Source organism: Felis catus, chromosome A1 (genome assembly GCF_018350175.1).
Source record: "Felis catus isolate Fca126 chromosome A1, F.catus_Fca126_mat1.0, whole genome shotgun sequence".
Lineage (NCBI taxonomy): Eukaryota > Metazoa > Chordata > Mammalia > Carnivora > Felidae > Felis > Felis catus.
Window position 1 is genome coordinate 191,221,577 of NC_058368.1, and position 26,995 is coordinate 191,248,571.

At 38.1% G+C, this 26,995-nt stretch overlaps 1 protein-coding gene across 3 annotated transcripts in view; it reads right to left on the minus strand.

The window, feature by feature from the left end:
• SGCD (sarcoglycan delta) overlaps window positions 1–26,995 on the minus strand; it is a 946,774-nt gene that overhangs the window by 572,812 nt on the left and 346,967 nt on the right. The window lies entirely within an intron of this gene.

Sequence of the window (26,995 nt, forward strand, 5' to 3'; positions counted from 1 at the left end):
TTCTGAGCTTACATTTGCTCAAGAAATGCTCCAAAATGAAGCAGTGCTATTGGGATTCTCTTTTTGCATATGGAGAAGGAGAAGGCTCAGAGTATTCAAGCAAGTTGTGCCACAGTACAGAGTATGGATTGGAACCCTGGAGAGTGAGTTTAGGCTCTGGGCTTCCAACCACCCCTAGAGTCTTTCCTGATGGGTCATGAACTCATGTTTGTCTATGATAAAAACTGCCTATGTTTTGCTCCTTATATTGCTTACGTGAGTTTTTGAGGGGTAATCTTTTCATTTTGTAGGATAAAAGAGTTAATATTCCCAATCTAAATACCTTATAAAGATAGAAAAGAAAAATACTAATAAGTGTCTAGAAAAATAGGCAAGGGATATCAACAGGGAGTTTACAAGAAAAAAACATGCAAATAGCCCATGAACTCAGCAACACTCATAATAAGAAATCCAAATTACACATGAGAAAATTAGAACATAAATGATCCTAATACTGCAAAGAATGAAAATACCACAGATATATTTAAATCAGTGAGTTCATAATGATACTAAGAAGAAAAAAAAAATCTTACTGGTCACCTTTGGAAGACACGAGAGAACCACAACATTACTTTGAAAATAGTAAATAAATGGAAATCAACCTTCTGTCCTGCCTTTCCTTAGGACGCATAATCAAATACTGAAGAAAAGAAGTTACCATTTGTAGAAGTTTCTCACCAAAAAATGAAACAAAATAAAAAAAAGTAGAATGTCTCCACTGTTTAACCCCTAATGAAATAATGCATCCAGGTAATAATCACCAATGGGTGCTAATATTACAAAAGAAAGATAACAGGTGCCTCCTTATGGAGGCACAATAGCTTCACCTAGGAAGCAGTCTAGCCAAAAACATGTGACCTGAATTAAACTTGCTAGCTTAAAGGAAATGCACATGACCAAGGAATTTGCTTACACAACAGAGGGATACAATGAGCAGCATCCAGGCTGTGGAACTGTCTGCAGGATCAAGAACAAGATCATCTTCAACAAATAAATCACAAGGAGAAGAGTGATGGGAACATATGGATTAAGAGAAACTTCAGAAAGACCGTCACTTTTGAGGGCTGAAAGGGATTTGGATCTTGAGAAACAAAGTGAAAGAAAAAAAATGTCAGCAGCCACTTCAAAAAAGACTAGGTATTTGCTAGTACAAAATAATATCCTTGGTATAAGAATGACATTGTTTTATTTATAAAAAGGATGTTACCATTTAGAGATGAACCAGCAATATTGAAGGAAGAAGGTTATGGGTAGGAATTTGCTCAAGTGAGGTCTGGGTGATGTATGAAACAAGACTGCTAATGAATTTGCAAGTCTTACAGTTCATTTATGGTTACCTAGGATTTCATTACCCTGTTCCCTCTATTTTAAAATTTAAGTTTCCATAATAAAATAAGGGGAACTATTTGCCAGATAAAACCATATAGAGCAACTTTAAAAAAAAAATTTAAGTTTATTTATTTAAGAGAGAGAGAGAGAGAGCACAAGCAGGGGAGGAGCAGAGAAAGAGGAGCAGAGAGAGGGGAGGAGCAGAGAGAGACAGAATCCCAACCAAGCTCTGCACCATCAGTGCAGAGGCCGATGCGGGGCTTGAAACCACGAACTGCAAGATCATGACTTGGGCCAAGATCAAGAGTCGGATGCTTAACCGACTGCGCCACCCAGGTTCCCCAACATAGAGCAACTTTTTAAACAAAGGAATGTGATAAAAATGGTACTAGTTGTCTCTAGGTGGTGAAATTATGTAGGCTTTTGACCTCTTTAATTCTCATTATTTTTTTCCTCTTAATGAGTGTGTGACACACTTACAAACAGAAATGGGAAATTCATTTTATTTTTGATTGTTTAGTTTTATTTATTTTTGAGAGAGAGAGAGAGAGAGAGCAGGAGTAGGGGAGGGCAGAGAGAGAGGGAGACACAGAATCCAAAGCAGGATCCAGGCTCTGAGCTGTCAGCAGAGAGCCTGACGCGGGGCTTGAATTCATGAACCTTGAGATGATGACCTGAGCCGAAGTCGGATGCTTAACAGACAGAGCCACACAGGCTCCCTGGGAAATTCATTTTAAAAACAATTTTTTTCCAGGACACCTGGGTGGCTCTGTGGGTTGAGCGTTGGACTCTTGATTTTGGCTCAGGCCATGACCCCAGTGTCGTGGGATCAAGTCCCATATCAGGCTCCACATTGAGCGTGAAGCCTGCTTGAGATTCTCTCCCTCTCCCCCTCTCTCTGGCTTGCTCTCTCTCAAAATAATGTTTTCAAAAATCTTTAAATTTTTTTTTTGCATATGAAACTTTAACCATTAGTATTTTATTACTTCAACAATTGGGAAGCAAATATTGCAAAATCTTAGGATTTGCCATGCTGGGTGATAGACACACAACCGTTCGTTTTATGATTTTCCTTAATTCAAAAAAAGTAACCTTGTACAATAAAATATTATAAAAACTGAAAATAAATGGACTGTCCTGTGATCTCTGTTAGGTCATATTGAATACTTTCTCCAAAGTGACCTCTAAAAGCAAAGGGTGTCCCACAATATAAAATAGTTTTACTCTCACCATAAATGTAAGAACAATTTTGCAGCCATTTCCAAAGAATTATGTAAGAGGTAGTAGGAATCCACCCTATGAGGAAGCCCACAGAAGAGTGCACTGTAATACTATCCACCTTTATATCTTTAAATATTTTTACTTTTTAAAGGAATAAAAATATGACCTGTAATTTGTGACATTGGAGGGATGTTACCGTAACACTGTTAAATAATTAGGACCAAGTTGAAATCATCCAGTTAAAAATATTTCAAAGAAAAGGACTGGACAGGATCATAGGGACCAGCCAGTCAGATTCTACTACTTTGCAGATGACTTAAGTGGCTTGTCCAAAGTCACAAAAGTGATTGGGGCCAGATGAGCAACAAGGATCCAGTTCTCTACTGCCCGATTCCCATCTTGAAGGACCATGCCTTACCAAATAGCATCTTTCCAAATGTTTCTATGATACTGGCACAACGATACACCTGCATTCTATCTATTATCAAAAAACTAGTAAGAATATATAGGACACATAAGGAGTTGTGGCTTACGTGGGGGTGCCTGAGAGGAACAAGGGGTTTATTTTTTTTAATGCTTATTTGTTGAGAAAGAGAGAGTACCAGTGGGGGGGGGGGGGTGGAGGGAGGGAGAGAGAGAGAGAGAGAGAGAGAGAGACTATAAAAGCAGTTTTACAGTTTTAGGTTGACAACAAACTGGAGCAGAGAGTGCAGAGAGTTCTCATATGTTTCCTCCTCCTAAGCACGCATGGCCACTCCCATCCGCAACATCCTGAATCAGTGGTCCATCTGTTCCTATCAATGAGCCATTACACTGATACATCATCACCACCCAAGTCAATAGGTTACCATAGGCTTCCCTCTTGGTTTTACACATTCATAGGCTTTGACAAATGTTTCATGGCAGGTATTTATACATCGTAACAGTATTTATACAGAATATTTCCATCGTCCTAAAAATCCCCTGCGCTCCATCTGTCTGTCCCTCCCTTCCCTCTAATCCCTGACAACCACTAAGATTTTAAATATGGCTATAGTTTTACTTTTTCCAGAATGTCATTTGGTTGGAATCCCACAGTACATAGCCTTTTCAAATTGGTTTCTGTCGTTTAGTAATCCACATTTAAGTCTTCTCCAGTTCTTTTCATGGTTTGACAGCTCATTTCGTTAGAGCACTGAGTCATATTCCATTGTCTGTTTGTACCACAGTTTCTGTACCCATTCACCTCCGGAAAGGCATCTTGGTTGCTTCCAAGTTTGGGCAATCATGAATAACTCTTCTCTAAACACTCAGGAGCAGGTTTCTGTATTATGGACTTAAGTTTTCAACTCTTTGGGATAAAATTAAGGAGCATAGTCACTAGATCATGAAGTAAGAATATGTTTAGTTTTCTAAAAAAGTGCCCAAGTGTCTTCAAACTGGCTGGACAGAGGGATTTAATGTTAAAATCAGCAAAGTGAAAACCACATAAAACCAACATCATTCTTCAAAATATCTTAGGAAGGTGGCACATTAACTGATAGATTTCAGAAGCCACTACTCTAATTTCTGTGAGGGCAGGTGATCTATTCTAGTAGTTCACTGTATCCCCAGTAGTATTCCTAGCACCTAGAACAGTGCTGCTACATAATAAATGCTGATTTAGTATTTGTTAAATGAACAGATCCGGGGCGGGGGGAACCTTCCTTCCGTTTTGTACCACACACTTCTTTAGTTGAACAAAGTGAAGACTCATCTTACGGGCCTTAGAGTGTGAAAAGTAAGTATGATTAAGGGATAGAACTTCACTCAGACCAAATTCTCACCCTACAGGGGGGCCAACGACTGGGACAGACACTGAGAACAGCAGAATACAGCCTCTCTTCTTCTGTAGCATGTGCCCACTGCATGGAACAGGGGACAGAATCCTCTGCACTATGTAAATGGCTCTCTTTTTATTTGCTATGCACGTACAGTTGAATTTGCATAAATTAAATGCACATAAGCTGAGACTCCACTATAATTGCAAAACCATTGCATTGGAAATAAGCTTTCACTGAAATCACATTAGAAACCAGAAAGATTAGATTTAGAAACATATTTAGCCCCATCAAGAGGTAGATTATGGAAAGTTTATAAAACAACACAGATACGCATTGTGGGCCAGCCAAGGGCCTGGCTAGGGAGAGGAAGAGCCTTGTAGCCTCACCAAGGAGAGGAAAGCTGTCATCTAATGTCAAAACAAAGACTACAGAGTCACTCAAACCTTTGAACCAAATCCCTGTTCCGCAAACTTAAAGCAATCGACCTACTCATCCAGCCTCAGTTTTCCACTCTGTGAAGGAGGCATAAGAATACCCACAGTTTTGAAAGGAGAAAAGAGTACAAGACAGGTCTAGCATCCTGTTTTGATTTTCAAAACAAACACAAAATCCAAACAATTCCGTAAGTCTAGGCATGAAGTACGGGGAAATACAGGTTTGCTGGTCCTAAGCCTTTCCGAACCATCTGTTTCCCACCACAGTAGAAGCTAAGTCACTACACTTAATATTTTTTAAGAACCCACAGAGCTGTATGAGTTACATAATTGTGCCTTAGATAGCTATTATTTTTTCCCTTCACTTCTTACTAGGCAAATGTGAAGTTAAATTAGTCGCTTATCATAAAGTTCTCTGAAAACATCACAGTTGAAAGAAATGCCTGATAATTGTTCTTAGCCATCTGGCACCAAGTGACGTTCATGAACTTACATGAACCATTTGGCTGAAGTCCAAAAACTTCTATCTCAATTTTATAGCTTGCTTACTGAAAGTTCTAAGTTGAGAAATTTCTAAGAGGAAAAATGGTTTATTAAAAAGGAGAACAAATGGGTCAATCCTTGAACTCCTTCACAATTACATAAGAAAGCATAAAAACAATTCTACACGTAGCCTCCAGTTTTAACAAATACAGTTAAGGCAAGGTTATATACTCTACCTCGTCAATACACGCACGCGCATGCTTACACACAGAATACACGCTGCTTTTCTCAATGTTTTCACATGAAGAGCCACACATAATCCTGCTAAGCATCCAGGACAACTGCCACTCAGCAGCTTACCTGCAATGCTTCTCACATGGTGGTGGCTTCTCCATCTACTGTCCACTCTCCTCTCCTAGAAGGAGCCCCTAAAAGCACATCTCCACTTGTCTGGAATATTTCTACAACCTTCTTAACGGTCTCTCATCAACCCATCTTGGGCTGACCCCACCCCTTTTTCTTCCCTATAGCAGGAATGAGCTTTGAAACCTAAGTCACTTCCACTCCTCCGCCTAAATTTTCCGAAGGTTTCCCATGACTTTTATAACACAATCTCAAATCCTCACTGTGGTTTAGAAGATCCGAGGTCTGGCCCGTTTCACTGGTCTCATCTTGTATTCTACACTTCTACCTACTTAACATGTGCCGGCCATACTGGCCATTCTTCTGTTTGTGAGGCACCAGCCATGCCCCTTCTGGTCTCTAGTCTTTAGCACACTGTAAATAGAAGGTGTGATCTTTGTTCCCCATGCCCTCAAAAAGATACCACAATAATTTGGAGATGATTTGTCGAAGACATGGACTCTCTTTTCTCCCCCGCCTCATTCATGAGGAGGTCGGGTTCACCGGCTTAGAGAAGTTCCAGATGTTCCATGGATGTAAAAGTCATTTCCTTCCTTCAGTAGCAGAAGTATGTCCTATTTACTGGAACTGGATTTTCTAGTAAGTTTCTCTCATTTGCCTATTTCCTCATAGTTCCCTCCCCACCCCAAATCTCAGACAGTTCATAACATATTTATCCTCACTGTGTGTATAAACTGGCAACCTGAATGCTAAACTCCCTTCTCAAGCACGATTGGAATCAATTGAGCTACTCTCCAGGAGTAGTTAGAAGAAAATTACTTATCTTTCAATGATTTTATGACAAGCTCCAGCTTCTGAAAATTACTGGATATTACTCTAAAAATAAAGCATTACAGATAATTACCCCTGAGAATGGAACACATCACTACCTTAATTCGAAAAGTTATTTTGGATACAGGGCAAGAGTACTTGTTTGAAAAATAAAATTGCCAATGTACACGAAGCAGCTCAATGCTGAGAGGAAACAGGAGAACAAAAAAAAACCATTCCATGCTTTCTCAAAATCGTTGTGCTAACGGCCGGCAGCCAATCCAATGCTGTACTATCTCCCAGAAGGCAGAGAAGGAATTACGCCAAGTAATGTTATCAGGAGAGGAGGGAAAGAACACTATCGGTGAGTGAAAAAGATCGAAGTCCCGTTTATATGTACTGACTCAGTTCTTCTCCCTAACTTATTAGGAATGTTCTATCATCATCTCCACTTCATAGGAGAGGACACCAAGCACCTTGTCAGAAGTAGCAGTGCTGGGATTTGTATTAAGACAGTTTAAATCCAGAGTCCACACTTACAAACCATGGCACAAGGTTGCCTCTCAGGTCTTAAAAGAATTCAGGCCCAAAGGGCTATGTTAAATGTTACACTTTGACACTGATCATCAAAGCACATGTGAGCTGGGAGTTCCTGAAAACGTAAAAACAGAAACAAGTTTGTATAGATGAAAAAAACAAAGTCTTAAAGATCTTCTGAATTGCCCCAAATGATGCACGATCTCCCGATTCCTAATCTCTAAGTGCCCTCAAAGGCCATGGTTTCTCATTTGGCAAATATACATGTAGTGCCTTTCAAACACTCATCTCTGTGTTGAGAAATGACTGATACAAAAAATGGTTTGACAGAGTTAAGTATCAGGGTGTGCAAGATCACCAAAGGATAACCTTCATTTGGGTCATCACAGGGAGGGGCGTGTTCTTGAGCTGTGACGCTGAAGAGTGTTTACCTGGATGAAAACCGAAGAAGAGGGGAAGAAAGGTGAAGAGCTTCCTAGGCAGAAAGAGCTCCTTGTAGGAGATCCTGGAAGAGAGAATGTTGTGCTTTCAAGGAACTTAAAGAAGTTGTATATGGATGAAGGCATTACACATTTTCAGGATGGAACGTTATAACCTCTCACAATGGAAAAATAAATTGGGATCAGACCACACAGAACCATGAAGGCTACATTAAGGAATTACAACAGACTAAACCATTTGTACGTTAAGGAATGAGCAAGACTTCTATGTTGCAAGGCTCCCCCTCCCTCTCCCTCTGCTTCCCCACTGTACCACCCTATCACTGAAAAATCAGACAAGGACCAAAACTAAGTCAATAAAATCTGCACAGCGTCTGAAAGGAAAGCTAAGAAGTCAGCAAGACAAGAGGTGAAGGGGGGGGGGGGGAAAGAAAGAGGGTATCCTAAAGAAGGGGAATTTTATTTTAGCCAATCAACTAGAGGGCAGCTCTGAGAGATGAGATCAAAGAATCTGTCCTGGTAAGCTGAAGCCAGCTAACAAGAATCCTGCTCAATTTCCAGGAATTTTGTAAACTGGCTGTTAAATTATGTACCTTGAAATCAAACATATTGGGAGGATTTATACTCTTAACATTGGCCAATACTGTAACACAAGGTGTTCATTTCTGGAGATCTGGTTTATCAGCACACTCAGTGAGGATTTGGTGGCATTATTACTATTGTTGGAAAGAAATAACTAGACTACTACAAAAGGAGTTACTTTCCATTACCCTCTGGACTCTTAAGGTATCAGAGAGTAACAAGCCTGAAATAATAAACTGGTTCATTTCACTGCCACCCCCACCACCATGTTGGCTTGATGCACTCACAGTGAAACTAAATACCGAAATTGATGAGCCCTCATACCCAAGAGTTTCCATATTTGTATATACACAGCTCAACAAAATTTATTAAATAAAAACAAACATTTGCTTAGAAAGGCAATAAGGTCTTGGTTGAAACTTCATCTGTGGATGTGAATACTACCCAAGGTAATTATCAGTGCCCCCAAGATCCTTAAAGGAAATACAACTAGGAGTTTTAAAAGGCTGTTTCAAATAAATAAAATTAAGGACATATCATAAAGATATATTATGGAAAGTAATTATAAAATTATAATGAATTATGGAATTATATTCTTTAGAATTTTCTAAATTAAATAAAATTTATGGAAAGAATTATGGAAAGTAAATACCAGCAACTTTCCCTATTAACAGATCATATTTATTTAATGTGTGGTATATGTACAAGGCATCCAGTCTCATAACAAACTATATACTCAGTTATGAGTATTATCCCCATTTTACAGTTGTGAGAATTCAGTCATAAAGAGGTTGCCCAACATTGTATAGCTATTAAGAGGCAAGAGTTCCTACCTACTGATTCCACATGAATAGCTCTTAAAATCTATACCTAGCTGCTTCACAAAGATATTTTAACATCTGTTGATAATACTACAGAATGCAAACAGTAGAACATCATTAACTTATAACTTTCAAGGTTAACATTAAAATTAAGTAATGAAAGCTACTAGAAGGCATGCATCTTGTTACTCCTATTTTTCTGTCACAATAACTGATACAATCAGAGTGGATTAGTTCCCCTACTGCAAAACAGTCTAAAGTGGCCTACAATACACCAATTCATCAAATTAGACAACGCTCTTCATTATTTTTATCAAATGTAGCAACCATTGCCCACATCATGATAAATAATTGAAGCTACTCTACTACTTTATTACATCTCACACATTTCTATCCCAGAAGTAGGGCAGTGCACATTTTGAGAGGCAACCGGGTTAGCTCCCAAACCTATTTCAGTCATTCTTGTTGAGAAAAGCCCATGTCTCTTCAGTATTTACTATTAACACTATGTGAACAAAAATATGTGATGAAAAAAAACAGAATTTCTGTTTCCAGGAAGAAGTTGAACATAGTGGCAGAAATACAACTATGACATAGTCAAACACACAAACTTGAATGAGAGATACAACTATAAAGTGGGACGGGAGTTGAATGTGGGAATGACAGAGAAAGGCTACCTACTTTTGGTTCACATAAAGGTTCAGGAGAAGACAGGGAGCTTCATGGCACAAGGGGTGTTGGGTTTAGCTTGGAAAAGTAACCAGAATTTTACAAAGCAGAAACCACACAAATGCAAGTTAATATGACCAATACGGACCATTAACAGAGTCTAATTTAGAACAATAAGGGTTCTAATTTAGAACATTTTAGAGAGAACTACTCAATTGGAACAGAACAGTAACGGGAGAACTGCCAGTCTTGATAATTCTAATCATCGAGGTTTGAACTTGAAGCCAGGGATGACTTCCTCGGTGTTCCATGAACCCCCAGCAATTTATGCAAAACCTTTTGTTATTTCCATCTTCCTAAGGGAGAAGGCCCACAGCTTCTGATCCAAAATAAGATTTAGAACCAGTGACCTCTAGACTTATTCCAAGGTAATTTGATGGGTGAATGAGAAATAAAAGTTAGCTGTGATTTCCAACTTTATTTACTTTTAAATATTCATAACAGGTATCATAAGTAAATTGACAATGATGCTTGAAAAAGAAAAGACAAGAAAAGAAAAACACTGTCCAGAAAAACAAATTGGAGTGATCAGATAGAGCACTTAGAAAAACTCTTAATTTGACCTGAGGGGACTAGGACCATATCACACGGTAATCAAGGGGAAGAAATGTGTTCTGTAATCAAAAAAGGCCATAATCAATAGGATACACATTTCCCAAAAGTTACTAGCAAAGAATTCAAGTCTTTCTTAAGATATTATACACTAAAATAATGCATCACTAGAGATGGAACTAATTAAAAATAAATATCAAAACGGGATGTTTTCATAAGCTCATCATCACTAAAGGAGGAGGCGGGGGGTTAACTTTACGTATGTATCAGTGGGCACAAAGAAGCAGTTGTGTTTATCTCCAGAAGGAGATTAATGGGATACATGTGCCCATTCTAATCTGCCCCGGAATTTTACTTTTACTAGTGTTCTTCAAAGTGGTGAGCTGTTAAATATAGATCATTAGTCAGCACATGTTTAATTACATACCAGTATTTCTTGAAGATTAAAAATGTCTGCAGTTCAATTATCCTCACAAGGCAAGTCCCATTTTGTAGTCATTCAGCTTGGAACAACGTAGTCACAAAATATATGGTTTTAGATTAAAATCTTTCTGATAGTACTCCACCGGGCTGATTTCAAAGGGGGAAATATACACCTGCTTCACTTCCCAGGGAGAATACCAGCTACGGCTTTATACCTTTCTCCATTCATGCTGGACGGATTCAGAGCACAGCAGTGACCCCCTCAGACATTTCTCTCCATCACCACCACCACACAATTATCACACAGCTGGCCTTTCAAATTCAAGTCATGCAAAATGGTTCATCTTTTACGTAAATGGTCTCAGCTCTGGTTCTGATGCCTGTCCCCCACGAGTAAGCTTATCCTCTTCAGAGATTTGGATTCCTGCAGGCAGTTACCAACACAAAAATATTCTGACAAAACCTAAGTGTTCTTTTGCAACTAGAGCTCATTCTTCAGGAGAGAGGGGAAAAAAAAGACAGTGTTTAAGTTCTGAGTTTCAGGTAGAAGACCCAGAAAAAACAATTTATGGTGCTTGGAATAATTTACTTGATTACACGTACTACAAGTATTTTCCTTCATGTTTTTGTAATGAACCTGACCATGAAAAAACAAATTTACGTCTGTCGTCTGTCTCATTATGAGCTGAGCTCATTTGGTGCAGAAAACCTACAGTTTAATTGCCTGATTTAAATTTGGCTAGTAGAATGCATACTGAAACATTACTCTTTTAATTATGTTAATTTATAACTGAAAAGCTAAATTTACAAAGGCAATAACATTAATTATTTACTTGCCCATTAAAGTTGAATATATATTACCAAGCTAATTGGTTTCATAAGTCTGCCAAAAAATTAAAAACAAGTTTGTTCACTGATTTATATGGGAAAGGTGTACATATTCTCAGTGGGTTACTTGTTCTTTATTGGATTACATGAAAATATGTGTAAAACACTTCATCTATACAATATTCCACATACCTTCTTCCTTCCTTCTTGGGCTAAAACACATTTTAGAGGAAAAATAGAGGCAATGAACATTTCCTCAATGCTTATTCTGTATCATACCGTATATGAATCATCCTGTTGAATCTCAGAACTGAATAACATACTAACTAGCATTATTTCCCGTTTAAAGTTGAAGAAACCAAGGTTTGGAGAGATTAAAAAGTTTGCCAAGGCAAGGGCCAAAATAATTAAATCCAGGACTTGCTCTAGAAAGAACCAAGATCTTAACATTTATGCTGTACTGTTTTAATACCTGTTATTCACAGCAGATGGGACACTTGCTAACTCAGCATGATTCCCTAAGGGAAAAAACTTGCTTTGACGTCAAAATCAACTACTTTAGTGAAAAATTTAACCATAACCCCATATGGATATTGACATAAAAATAACCGTAGAGCCCAATCCAAAGCACAGAAATCATAGAGGAGTCTGTACTCCAGTGACCTAAAATCAAAATAGCACAAGGAGAAAGTCCAGCAAATACTCTCGAACCTTATCTCTACAGTGGAATTCAGTATTAGGCAGGTTCCACTTAGACCACAACTCAAGAAGGGGATTACAAATTAGAGAGGATAATACCCATCATACTATCCTCTTGGGCACAGTGTGCAGATCAAATGTGAAACAGGATAAGAAAGAGCTATGAAAATTAGCAAGCATTATGCAAATCCAAGTCAGTACAATTAGCGTTAGATGGTTTTGCACCTAAAGAATTCCCACGGAACTTAGTCTGAGTTTACATGGAGACTAAAATTTAGCTATATTCTCTTGTAACTTGAAGGCTTCTAAAATTTCTCTCATATAAAATTTAGCTAATATTTCCTCAAGCAAAAATGTCATTAATGTGACCTCAACAAGTTACAATTAGCAGTTTTTAATTAATACTCCATGAAATATTGTGAAATAAAACTGTGTTCAAAACGGCTTGGGCCAATGTATTAATATTGTACATTTTTTATATCCAGGAAACACCAAAATATTAACCATGTATTTACTCATGTACACTTTAAATCATACAACTAAACTGCTAATGGTTATAGAGCAGTTAAGGACATTTTAATATGTAGCGAAAAGTGATTTGGAGCATTTTCTAAGAGAGATTTCAAATACACTTTGAATGTCTGCAAGTCTACTAGGAAGGACAACAATATTCCATCTTCACTGACTTCCTGAAACTTTTCCAAATGTAACCTAATAATTTTAGAGATCATCTATAGCAGTTCCAGACCTACTGTACCATAATAAATTATCTTCTAATACTGCTGTGGAACACCTCCTATCATTTATTATGATGGAGTTTTGCTGAGGGCTAGAAAACTAAAATCATCTAATGAAGTTTAAATTATACTTTGGGTCTTTTGTTTGTATTCAATATTTAAGCATTATTATGTTGTGTCTGGGGGAAGGCATGGATTATTTCTAAATAAAGGAAAAGATATTTACACATTTTTATATGCCTCACATCATTAAAATGGAAAAATTGAATTTTTTGAGTGTCAAACTATGAAATAAAGACATGGATCAATGCACCCAGTATCTAGCGAGAGCCCACTAAGTGCTAAAAGAAATTTCAAATCATGAAATTTCAAATAAAAAAGGCTCGTTGTAATGTCAAAATAATATCACCACCACCCACAGCAGAATAACATTATTCAACATCAGAACTGGGCATGATATCCTATAGGCCAATATTTCACTTTTCATTTATCAAGTCTAGAGCAGAAGTGGGGAGCTTACACATTACTTTCTATCCAACCTCGGCTGATTATTCTGACATCAAGGATCTGGATCTGTAACAGCAGTAAGTCCTTGAGATTCAACTACAAGTAGCTAAAACTTACCAAATCCAGAAAATCCAATTCAATTATTGAATTTTATATACTGATTTGTTAAGAATTGCACAAAAACCTTGTCATGAACTAAAGTAGTAGATGTGGCCTTTTAGTCAACTCCTAAATTACTTTTACTTGTTAGAACACATTGAGCATTGGTAATAAATAAATAAATAAATAAATAAATAAATAAATAAATAAAGCATTTAACCCAACTTAGTTGTTTTACATTTTCTTCCCCATTTTATTTTATTATTTTTAATATGAAATTTATTATCAAATTGGTTTCCATACAACACCCAGTGCTCATCCCAACAGGTGCCCTACTCAATACCCATCACCCACCCTCCCCACCCTCCCACCCCCCATCAACCCTCAGTTTGTTCTCAGTTTTTAAGAGTCTCTTATGTTTTGGGTCCCTCCCTCTCTAACCTTTTTTTTTTTTCCTTCCTCTACCCCCATGGTCTTCTGTTAAGTTTCTCAGGATCAAAAAATTAAAAATAGATCTACCCTATGACCCAGCAATAACACTGCTAGGAATCTCCCCAAGGGATACAGGAGTGCTGATGCATAGGGGCACTTGTACCCCAATGTTTATAGCAGCACTCTCAACAATAGCCAAATTATGGAAAGAGCCTAAATGTCCATCCACTGATGAATGGATAAAGAAATTGTGGTTTATATACACAATGGAATACTATGTGGCAATGAGAAAGAATGAAATATGGCCTTTTGTAGCAACGTGGATGGAACTGGAGAGTGTTATGCTAAGTGAAATAATCGAACTTAGTTTTGCCTCTTTTGAATTATAAGTTTATCAAAGGAGACCTGTCATCGAGGAAAAAAAAATTAAATTCATACAGTAGTGGACTCTCATTGAGTTCCTGAAGGAAATGTTAATTAAAACTTCATGTGTTACTGTTGGAGAGCCTAACTAGTTCAGTCAGTAGAAGATGCAACTCTTGGTCTCTAGGTTGTAAGTTTGAGCCCCATGTTGGGTGTAGACATTACTTAAATAATTAAGATTTTTACAACTCCATGTATTACTCTATAAAACTATAATGGCATTATGAAAAATACATGGAAAAAAATGGTCTGTTTTACTAGACAAAGCACCAGCCCTGCAGAGGATCTACAGAACTGATGGAATACTGCCAAGCAAATACGCATCAACACTTGTTTACATGTGTAACTTCTGAAAATCCTTAGAAACTGCTAAAATATGGATACATATATCAGCTGGCTTGAGTCACCAAACATCACAATACACAGAACTATTTGTTAGGAATGGCTGTGTAATTTGAGTAATTAAAATACACTTACCAAAATGGCACAATGGTAGACTTCAAACAAACTTGTGTTTTCAAATATAAAAGATAAAGATGTTTATAAGCACCTCCAAGGAGAAACCAGGATTTATCAGAGGAGAACATTCTAGCTAAGGACAAGGTATGTTCCCATACTCTGGGCACCACTCTTATGCTAAAACAAGATTCCCTCCACCAAACACACAGCTTTCCCTGACTACTCACATGGAATATTCCTCTCTACTCCTGGCACACCCGAGAGGTAAGAGCCTATATAAAAGGAGAAATTTCACTGCATGAACCCAAATACGTTCCTTCCCATGTATCCAACTGATTAGCTCAAAATGACACATGCTACGTCATAGGAAAATGACTAAACAGAATCTTGAACAGGCCAGGCCATCTTCTGAACTTCACTTTTCTGAATTCAGAAAGAATTTCAGTGCTTTGTCTTTAAAATCAAGGTAGTCTGTGGCAGTTTTTGCCTAATCTACTAGGATACAAGCTGCTCTGAACAGGCAAATATTCAAAAATCTCATCAAAATAATACCTACCAAACGATATTCTTTAAAAAATACCCCCCCTCTGAAAACATAAATAATTTTTTTTTTTTTAATTAGGGGCAACTGGGTGGCTCAGTCGGTTAAGCATCCAGCTTCGGCTTAGGTCATGATCTCATGGGCCAGGAGTTGGAGACCCGTGTGCTGACAGCTGGGAGCCTGGAGCCTGTTTCAGATTCTGTGTCTCCCCCTCTCTCTGCCCCTCCCCCACTCATATTCTCTCTCTCTCTCGCTCTCTCTCTCTCTCTCTCTCTCTTTCCCTCTCTCAAAAAAAATTAATAAACACTAAAAAAATAAAAGTAAAAAAATCTCTCAATTATTGGCAGAGCCCATATTTATATCCCCCTCCTCTGTAGGTTGCTCAATTAATATGTTAGGAAATGATGTGCAAATTCCTAATTTCTCTTTTGTAAAAGTTGTGGTTCTGATCTAACAGGCATGGTTAAAGAAAAAACACTACTGTAATAGGGAAAAATGAAGATGCTGAATCATTAGATACCAGAATGACAAACATTTTTTGGATTTCTAACAAGGAAAAACTTGTATAAGAAATGAAATTGCTTCATGTTGCCCATCTTACGCTAAGGAAAATAAAAAATACACCTCCATGCACACAGGTATTAAAGACATCTGTTAACGGACATATTTCTCACCTCCTTGATAATTACTAGTGTTTTGACATTCCCAGGAGATAACCCTCTGATAAAATATAAAAATCATATCCTCTTTCATGTTTTATTCTGTTTTAAGCCAACCCTATTCTTTGTTCACTTCCTAAATGCATTAAGAAACAGTGAGTGTTGAGGAGCCTGGGTGGCCCGGTCGGTTGAGTGTCTGACTTTAGCTCAGGTCATGATCTCTCGGTTTATGAGTTCGAGCCCCGCGTCAGGCTCTGTGCTGATAGCTTGGAGCCTGGAGCCTGCTTCGGATTCTGTGTCTCCCTCTCTCTCTGCTCCTCCCCTGTTCTCTCCCTCCCTCCCTCTCTCTCTCTCAAAAATAAATAAATATTAAAAAAGAATAATAAAAAAGAAAGAGTGAGTGTTTTCTTTGGCTCTAGACTGTTAGGCATACTAAGATGTACCATTATTTCCCCTAATGATACTTCCATGTGAACAACTCTGAAAAGAATTCTTTCAGAATTTCTCCTCTCCCTTCTTTGCCATTATTTCGTACTATGTCAGTGCATCATTTGGAGACCACTCTGCTCCGATATGATGCTATACAGATTAGACACAAAGAGAGTCAGAATACACATACAGCCTATTACATGTATGTGAACATGTATTTATGAAAAGTACATAAATATTCTTGTGAAAATCTTTACCACATAGAAAAGTACAAAGTAAAAAATAACAACTTTTCCACTACTTACACTAATATAAAAAGTAGGTAGCTATATTAGTTGTCTATTGCTGCATAAAAAAAAAATTTACTAAAAACTTACTGGCTTAAAACAACACCCATTTATAGTCTCACAATTTTAGGGGTCAGGGATATGGGCACAGCTCAACTGAATCCTCTGCTTCAGCATCTTTTACAAGACTGTAATGAAGATGTTGGTTAGGGTTGGGAGTCTCATTTGACACTCAACAGGGATAGGATCCACTTCCAAGTTCAGGTGGTGGCTTGCGGAATTCAGTTCCTTTCAGGCTATTGAACTTCCTTGCCATGTGTTCCTCTATATATGGCAGTTACTGAAGCCATCAAAGGACAGACAGAGTCAACCAAGTCGGCTAGAAAGATAAAAGTTACAATTTCTTGTTTCTCCATCGTAGTGATGACATCTCATCACCTTAGACAAAATTGTGGTTACAAGCGAGTCAGTAGGGCAGCCCATACTTAAGGGGAAGCAATCACACACAGAATATGGGATCATTAGAGGTCATCTCAGCTATGCATGCCATACTAGGTATATAAACAAATATGGAGGTTCATTTTCTACCTGCACTTTGGCAATTCTGTTTTATTCACTGTATCAAGGCTAATTTACCATTCTAGTTTCCAATGCTATATCTTTTCAAGTGTTTCCATTTCTTCTTAGATTTTCATCCCCAGCCCCAGAGATCAGAGATGATTTTAGATTTTCAGATTATAGCAGATTACTCCCAACAAGCAACTTAATTAGGTTATGTTACTACTTCAACTTACTAAGGATCCACAAGACACACAGAATGATTCCAAACATCACAGAAAGGTACAGATATTGGTCAAGTTTAATTTCTTCAGAAATTTCTCCAGGAATGATACAGAGACTGAAAAAGATAGAGACCTGGTGATTCCACAAGTCCACTTGTGCTCATTCCAACAAAAATTTTGCATAAACTTGAGGAAAGGAAAGAGGAAGCAACTCACTTTCCTTGGGGAAGTGACTACAGTTACGTTGCTTCTAAGAATTTTAGGCTTTACACACTACAGAATGTACATGGTCTTCTATCTAAGTGAAGGCAGTTGTTCACCTGGTAAAATTATAGATAGGTTCAGAAGGCTCCATTTGGCCATCGTCACACCTAAGAGTCTAAGTACAAACCTGATATTGCCACCGTAAGTGTTTCATTTCATGTGCAAAAGTTTGTAACTGAGAATATACTGTAAGTCAGGACTGTGTTAAGTACCAGCAAAAGACTTGATTGGTAAAAGAGGAGTTATAATACCAATTATCTGTAAGATATGGAGAAATATATTTAGATGGAAAAAATTGACGCGTAAACAAACAAGAAAGGTATAGTACACATTACTCCCTTCAGGACAAAGTGGCACAAGTATTTCTCCATGCTTCATTCATGCAAAGCACAACTTTTAAAACCCTATAAACTGTAAACCCTGCTATGAGAGATAAAGGAGAACACTGATAGGCAATAAGAAGGTGAGAAGCATTATCCCAGGATAAGAGGGACAGCACAGTGGCCAGATGTCTTGTTTCTTAATCATCCTAAAGGAGGACTACTACCCAGACCTGGTATTCACAAGAACCTCCAACCTTGGACAGGGGTGGAGGGGGTGGAAAGCAGTTAGGTAAACTCATTCTTCCCTACAACCAAAGGAAAGTTTTTCTGACAATATAAGGTGAAGTGAAAGCAAACAGCAAGAGGGATTCATTGGGAGTCCAGCCAGAGAAAGAGCAGCCAAGGGAAACATGGGCCTGAGACATCCTCTTCCTACCAAGAACTAGGAAGGCAGGGTGCAGAGCTGGCAGAAAAAACTCAACTATAGCAAGGAGCACAGTCGAGGAAACCCCTTTGTCCTCATGGGCCCATGACCCTCTCCCCCACCCAGAAACACCAGGATGCATGGTCAGAACTAAGAAAAGGAAAACAATCACTGAAAGTGGCCTACACTGAGAAGCTGCTTTATTCCTGTGTACCCAACTCCCCTCAGTTGCCTACAGACATTGGGGAGGCATACCATGAACTCCTAGCTCCTCTGAAAGAGATCAAGTCTGAGTAGCGAGGCAGCCCAACCTGGAGAAAGCCCTTCTGCCCCAGCAGGCAGTAAGAACTGGAAAAAGTGGGAATTCCAGGGGCACCAGACAAGCCAAGCAAAGCGGAGTGTTACCACAAACACTCTGGAAATTCCACGGTCACTGGAACTACAACCCACAAAATTTAACCAACACCTGTGTATTCAAACAAACCAAGGTAACTGCCTACCAAATTAAGAATTTGAATAGAACCTTGAGGGGTGCCTGGGTGGCTCAGTCAGTTGGGCGTCCAACTTCTGCTCAGGTCATGATCTCGCATTCCGTGGGTTTGAGCCTTGCTTCGGGCTCTGTGCTGACAACTCAAGGGCCCGGAGCCTGCTTTGAATTCTGTGTCTCCCTCTCTCTGCCCCTTCCCGCACTGGTGCTCCATGTCTGTCTGTCTGTCTGTCTGTCTGTCTGTCTCTCTCTCTCTCAAAAATAAAAATAAACATAAAAAAATTTTTAAATAGAACCTAGAATCTGACATAATCAACCAAAGGTCCAGGGTACACTGAAACATTACCTATCATACCAAGAAAATCACAACCTGAATGAGAAAAGACCATCAAATGATGCTAACAACAAGATAAATCCAAAGTTGGAGTTCTGTGACAAGGATTTTGTAGCAGTTGTCATTAAAAAGCTTCAACTATCAATTACAAACTCTTGAAACAAATTAATAGGAAATCTCAAAGAAATTACAGAACAGAACCTACAGAAACTCTAGAACTGAAAAAAAGACAGCAACAGAAATGAAAAATTCTGCCTAGATAGCAAAATTGAAATGACAATAGCTGAATGGAAATGACAAAGGATAGAATCCATAAACTTGAAGACAGAGCAATAGAAATCACCCCATCTTAATTTAAAAAGAACAGGAAAAAAACAAAACAAAAAGGGTGCCTCAGAGACCCTCTATCTAAAGAATAATGATGAAAGAAGCAACATTTTTATCTAGTCCTAGAAATGGAGGAAACAAAAGAGTATTTGGGGGGAAAAAGGCTCAAAACTTCTCAAATTTGTGGAAAGACACAAAACAACACATCCATGAAGTAAGTGTACCTTAAGCGGGCTAAAATCAGAGAAATTCAGAACAAGACACATCATAATTAAACTTGTGTATACTCAAGATAAAATTGTAAAAGCAACCAAAGAGAAACAGGACTTTGCCTAGAGGGAAATACCAAAGAGAGGAACAACAGATTTTTCTCCTGAAACCATAAAGGACAAAGAAAGTAGCACAACATTTTTTCAGGTGCTAAAAGAACTATTAACCATGAAATCTGTATCAGGCACATTGATCCTCTGAGAAAGGGAAATAAGAACATTAGGATATTAAGAAACATGAAAATATTTTTGTTATTAGCAAAAATACCCTACATAATGACTAAAGGAGGCTTCAAAGAGAAGGAAAAGAGGTAAGAACTCTTGGGAGTATCAGGATATATCAGGAAGAAGGAACAAGAACACAAAGATGGAAGACCATGAACCATCCCTTGCCAAAGTTTCATCAATAAAAACTAGAGTACCATCTGATACACAAGATAATGCTATTTAAAAGTGGTAAAGTGGGGTGACTGGGTAGCTCAGTCCATTGAGTGTCCAAGTTCAGCTCAGGTCCCTATCTCATGGTTCTTGGGTTGGAGCCCCCCATCGGGCTGGCTTTGCACTGACAGTGCACTGAGGCTGCTTTGGATTTTCTGTCTCCCTCTTGCTCTCTGCCCCTCCCCTGCTTGTGCTCTCTCTCTCTCTCTCTCTCAAAAATAAACAAACATTTAACAAAATTAATAAAAGTGGTAAAGTTGAAGAGACCAAGATAGAGGTGAAGTTCTACACATCTCATTTTAAGTGGTAAGTGCTGGTAACTGTAGACTGTTACAAGTCTACTTTTTTCTGCTTATTATAATACCTAGAACGACTACTACAAAATCTACACACGCAAAAAAAGATGCATTCTAACCCACTACAAACAAATTAAGAGGAAATAAAAAGAAAAAATTTCAATTAATCTATAGCAAGTCAAGAAAAAATGTATGAAAAAATAACTTTAAAGATGGCATACTTATGCACTCATATTAATTTTTGCAAGTTCCTATGCATGTAACAGCTGTATTCAGATAGAATTCACATATCATCAACTTTATCCTTTTAAAGCATACTATTCAGTGGGTATTAGTATATTCAGAGTTGTGTATCCATTATAAATTTAAAGTATTTTCAGTACTCCAAAGCAAACTCATCACCTGGCTGTCACCTCCCAAAATGCTTATCTTCCTCAGCCCTAGGTACCCATTATCTCTATCTATAAATATTCATAGTCTTGAAATTTCATATAACTGGAATTATGCCATGGTTCATCCTTTGTGACTGGATTCTTTCAACTGGTGTAATGTTTCCAAAGTTCATCCATATTGTAGCATGTATCCGTACTTCATTTCTATTGACTGCCAAATAATTTTCCATTGTATTGATTTACTACATTTTATCTATCTATTCATCAGTTAATAAATACTCAGATTGCATCAACTTTTTAGGCTATTATAAACAATGCTACTATGAGCACTTGCATAGTTTTTATAAGGACATGTTTTAGGTTTTCATTCTCTTGGATATACACATACCTAGGAGTAGCTATGTTTAACCATTTGAGAAACTGCCAGACTGCTTTCTAAAGCAATCGTACCATTTTAAATTCTCACTAGCAGCATATAAAAGTTCCAATTTCTCTACGTCCTTGCCAATCCTTGTCATTTTTTTTTAAATAATTATTGCCAGTCCAGTCATTACGAAGCATTATCTTACCCTGGTTTTCATTTGCATTTCCCTGATGATAAACATCTTTTCTTGTGCTTATTGGCCATCTTTTTCCCTTCTCTCTATCCAAGTCATTTGACCATTTTAAAAGTGCTTCTATCATTGAGTTCTTATAGTTCTTTATATGTTCTAGATACAAGTTCTTTTTCAGACAGGAGTTACAATTTTTTTTTTCTCTCCATTCTGTACATTGTCTTCTCTCTTTCCTTTGAAAGGATGTCTTTCAAAGCACAGAAGTGTTCAATTTTGGTGATGCCCACTCTTACCAATCTTAATGAACATGATGCTAGAACTTCCAGACACTGCAATAAGACAAATAAAAGAAATAAAGAGCAGACAGATTGCAAAGTAAGAGACAATAATGAAGAAAACCTTAAGGTATCTCCCCAACCCCCCCCCATACTAGAAGTAATAAATGCAAGGTCGTAGGTTTTAAGATCAATCACATTTCTATTTACTAACACTTAATATGCAGTAGTTGGAACTGAACACATGCCATCACCTACAATCACTCCGAAGAAAATAAAACCCTTAGGCATCATCTATTTCATCAGTATGCATATCCTAAAAACAAAACGAAACCTTACAAAATGCTGAAGAAATTTAAGATGTCTTAATTTTAAAAATACCATATTCATGGATCAGAATACTCTATATAGTAAAGGTGTCAATTCTCCCCCTATTCATCTACAGGTTTTAAGGCAATCCCTGTCAAACTCCCAAGTTCCTTTTTTGTAGACACAGGAGAGTTTATTTTAAAATTTGATTGAAAAGACTCAGGCTCTTGAGTACCTAAAAAAATACATATAATAATAATAATGGAAGTCAAAGTAGAAAGAATTAGTCTACCTGACATTAAGGCTTGCTACAAGCTATAGTAATCATGACAACATGGTATTGCTGGGGGGGGGGAGGGGGGTCGGGGACACCATTCAACAACAACACAGAGAACCCAGAAAAAAATCCACAGAAATATCCTGATTTTTGACCAAAGTACAGCTCATTGAGGGCAAAAAAAAAAAAAAAAAAAGAAAAGAAAATAGAGAGCGAGAGAGAGCGAGCGAGAGCGAGCGAGAGCGAGCCTCTTGATCAAAGGTTATTGAAACAACAGGACATCCACGAGCAAATAAATGAATCTTGACCTAAACCTCACACCGTTTACAAAAACTAACTCAAAATAAAATGGATTACAGACTGAAATGTAAAACAAATATGTGAAAAATTTAGGGGGGATAAAAAGGAAAAAAAGTCTTTGGAGTCTAGGACTAGGACAATAGTTCTTAAATTTGATACCAAAAACATAAGCCATGAAAAGAAAAATTGGTATACTGGCGCTTATTAAAACTAATAGCTTTGGTTATGTGAAATTGCATTTGGAGGATTTAAAGACAAGTTACAGATGGAGAGAAAATATTTGCAAACCACACACCCAACAAAAGATTAGTATCTTAAATATATAAAGTCTCATAAATCAATAGTAAACACACGTGCCAGGCAATACAATTAGAAAAAATGGGCAAAAGGCAAACAGATATTTCACTGGCAAAGGTATACAGATGGCAAATAAGCACATTAAAAGATGTTCAACATCATTAGCCATTAGGGAAATACAAATGAAACCACGATGAGTTATGCAGGCATGTATGAGATGGCTAAAATTAAAAAAAAAAAAGTGACAACACTAAATGCTGAAAAGATACTGAGAAATCAAATCATTCATACGTTGCTGGTGGGATTTTTTTTTTTTTTTTTGCCTTTTTTTTTTTTTTATCTGGCACAGCTACTTTGGAAAAATGTCTTTACTTTTTTTTTTTCTTTTTTAATAAATGTAACAACTATCACATGACTCAGCAATTACACTCCTTGGCATTTATCCCCTTATATATATATACCTTGCATATTGTAGAGAATTCAAAACATTTGTTCATACAAACACTCACACATGAATATTCACAGTGGCTTTAGTGGTAATAGGTATAAATTTGCATCAGCCCGGATGTCCTAAGGGATGAAGAGTTCAACAAACTGTGCTACATACCATAGCAGACTTGCATGGATCCATGTGGAATTGTACTGAATTAGAGCCAATCCCAAGTGTTACAAACTATATGATTCGATTTATAAAACACTTTTAAAATTAAAAAAAAAATTAGAACAGGTGAAGAGTTTTCAGGGTTGAAGTACAGGGGACACAGAGGGAACAGGAGGTTATGTTTACAAAAGGGCAATACGAAGGACTATAGCGAGGCTGAAATTTTTCAGCATCTTGCCTGGGGAGGTGATACATGAACCCACCCAGGTAATAAAATTGTACTGAACTCAGTGCACGCATGCACACACACACATACACAGTGAGTACACATAGAACTGCATAAATCTAAGACTAGGGGATTGTATCAATGGCAATAACCCTTGTTGCAAAATTATACTACTGTTTTGAAAAACATTACTACTGAATGAATGCAAGTTGGCCAAGTATACAGGGAATCTTTCTGCATTATTTCTTACAACTGCAAGGGCATTGAGTTATCTTAATAAAATTTTCAAATAAAAAAAAAGTAAACTACAGTGTACAAGCTATAGTATAGGAAAGTGTTTCAAGAGAGGCAAGGCCAGAAATGTTCTCTTCTGCTACCTTCCCTAGAGTTAGGCACTCTCTAGAATAATGTAACAAAGGTTTTTTTTCCTGTGAGGCAGTAACTCCAAGCTTAAAAAGACACCCAGATGTTTAATGTAAGAAGGTATATTTAAACTGACAGTGAAAAGTTAATCTTTATAACTTCTAAAGATGAGTTGTCTTTTAGATGCTTTACCCGGAGGCCAAACCACAGCAACCTTACAAATCATGTCAGAACTTACACCCTCTTCTGTACTGCCAACACTCAGAGCCAATCTTCTGTCCGAGAAGAGAAACTGACCTGAATGAGGATGCCTGTGAGTACCCTGTAGTGGTAAGACACAAAGGGAGATGGGATTTCAAGAAGACAAATTCTTAGAAAGTAGAGAATGGCTAGGGGCATGGGCAAATGAAGATTTGATAACCTCGGTAAGAAGGGGGAATAAAGAACCTCTCATGAACAAGTACAGGTAGTACCTAAGGGCAGGAATTACTAGATGATCCCAGAGTCAAAGCGGAGGGTTTCACAATAGCAAATGGCACGTGGGGACATACCATTGGGACAAGTTGAGTTGGCAAGAGAAGTCACTCTCAGATTTCTACCGTTCTGGACTCTGAGTCAGAAGAGAAATTTTGATGGTGAAGGAAATGATATACTGGGTATTCCCTGGGATTTACCTGAGCCTGATTGCTAACAGCAGAGACATTTTGGTGCTCAATTGTTCTCCTTCCCTCTCAGTATTGTGGGACTGTGGTGATAGAGGTTAGTTACTGGGAAAAGGAAGAGGGCGGTTGATTGTGCTCTGAGGTTACTCATCTGGAGGATTCCACAGAGCTCCAACATCTGGGATGGTTCTTCAAGGATAGGAAGGAGATTTCTGGGTGGTGACTTATTCTTACTACCTCTTTTCGGTGCAGCAGTCGTTAAAGCCAAATTATTATGAGAGAAGTTACATTAAGCCATTCATGTATTTGGAATCTGCTTAATTAACTTCCATCACCTAAAGATCCAGAAAAGAAAGAACCAAAGGACTGAGGGAAGGGAGAGGGAAGGGCAATTATCGAAGTGTTTTCATTGACTTTTCCCCCCTTTAATCCTTTTTCCTTTCATGCATTAGCCTTATTATGTGGGTATTACAGCTCCCCTCTGGCAAATAAAACATGGAAAATAAGAAGTGGAGAAACGACTCGCCCAATGTCACACTGCTTAAAGTACAATATTTCAAACACAGGTTGGACTCCAGACTCCACACTCTTTCCAGGACCAACACACTGTGACAGCAATAGATGTCATTACAAGAAGGGACAGGTCACATGTGGTATGTGTATCACTTAACAGGAATGGAGCAAATGGGTGCTAAAATGGCAGGGCAGCACCAGGGCCCTGAGTGCAACATTGGGAGAACTGAAGGCGAACTTCACTTAGGCTACATTTCCATCAAGGCCTTCTTTTCCAACAAGATAGATGATCAAATCCTTACAACACATTTGAGGAGAGCCAATCTAGTGAGTCCAATACTGCTTGTAAAGATAACAAGGTATAGTGGTGAAGTACACAGGATTTGGAATCAGATTGGCTTGGGTTCAAAACTTGGTTCCTTTTGGAACCAGCTGGACCAGGTTCTTCCTGTGAATGGCCACTTCACCCACCTTTTATTCCAGTCATGGCTGGAACACTTTCTAGCAGCCATCAGCCAGCTTAAGAGTGGTGCAAACTAACAGCATGTTACTTTGGGCCCTTGACACAGAGTTGTCTTAAGTACCTGTCTCAGACCTTCTTGGACACCATGTTGAGGAACACCAATGAGAAGCTGCTTGGCCCTCAGAAATGTACTACGTGAAGTCAGTGTACTAGATGAAGTCAGTGACAACAGCTAATAGAAAAATGTTTCCTTCTCATCCCCAAGGAGGATGGTTTTGAGATGCCCTTCCTGGAGTCTCTCATAACACCCTTCCAACAAGAGCAAACAACAGATTTCTAGTAGTGTCCAAATCAGTAACATTCTACATACAAATTCCCTCCTTCATTCCTGATCATTCCACTCTTGCTCAACGCAATCATTTCCCAAGAAAACTAAGACCCACAAATCTTTGTTTCTGGTGTTGCTTTCAGGAGAACCCAGGCCAACCAACGAGATCTGTGGCTTGAGCAACTTGACCCTTCTAAAACATATTTTCCCCAAATGTAAGGTTACTAATTATACTGCTCCTACAGGGTCTTAGAAGTGTTAAAAGATATATTGCAGGTAAAGCATTTATCCCAATGTTGAGCCCATGGTAAACACTGAATAAGTGGCAGTTATTTTATTCACTGGTTCTTCTGTAAAGTCACTGTGTATCTTGTAAGGAAGCTCCGGACTTATATCACAGTGGGTCTCTAGCAAATGCCCAAATTAGAGCCATGACCAACCTATTTTTTCTAACCCTTTTACAGCTTATTACCCAGACAGTGTCCATGTTCAGAGTGCTCCATTATTGTACAGCTCAACACAGTGTTGAACAAAAATTAAAATACGTGAGAGGTGGGAGGGAACTGGTGAAGAGTAGGGTTATCTACTGTTGATGTAACACCCACCTCAAATCATCAAGAAATGCCAAATGCCAAGCTTTATCACACAGCCAGCGAGCAATTTTAAGAAAATCCAGAACTGGTTTCAGAGTCTGACATTGCTTCAGGGATGTAATCATTTTCCTCATTTCCATCCTCCTCAAATTTCTTCGAGATTCATTTGAATTCTCCTTTTGATTGAGAGGTTTAATTTTGAACTGAACAAGGTGGTAAACTTTTATATCATA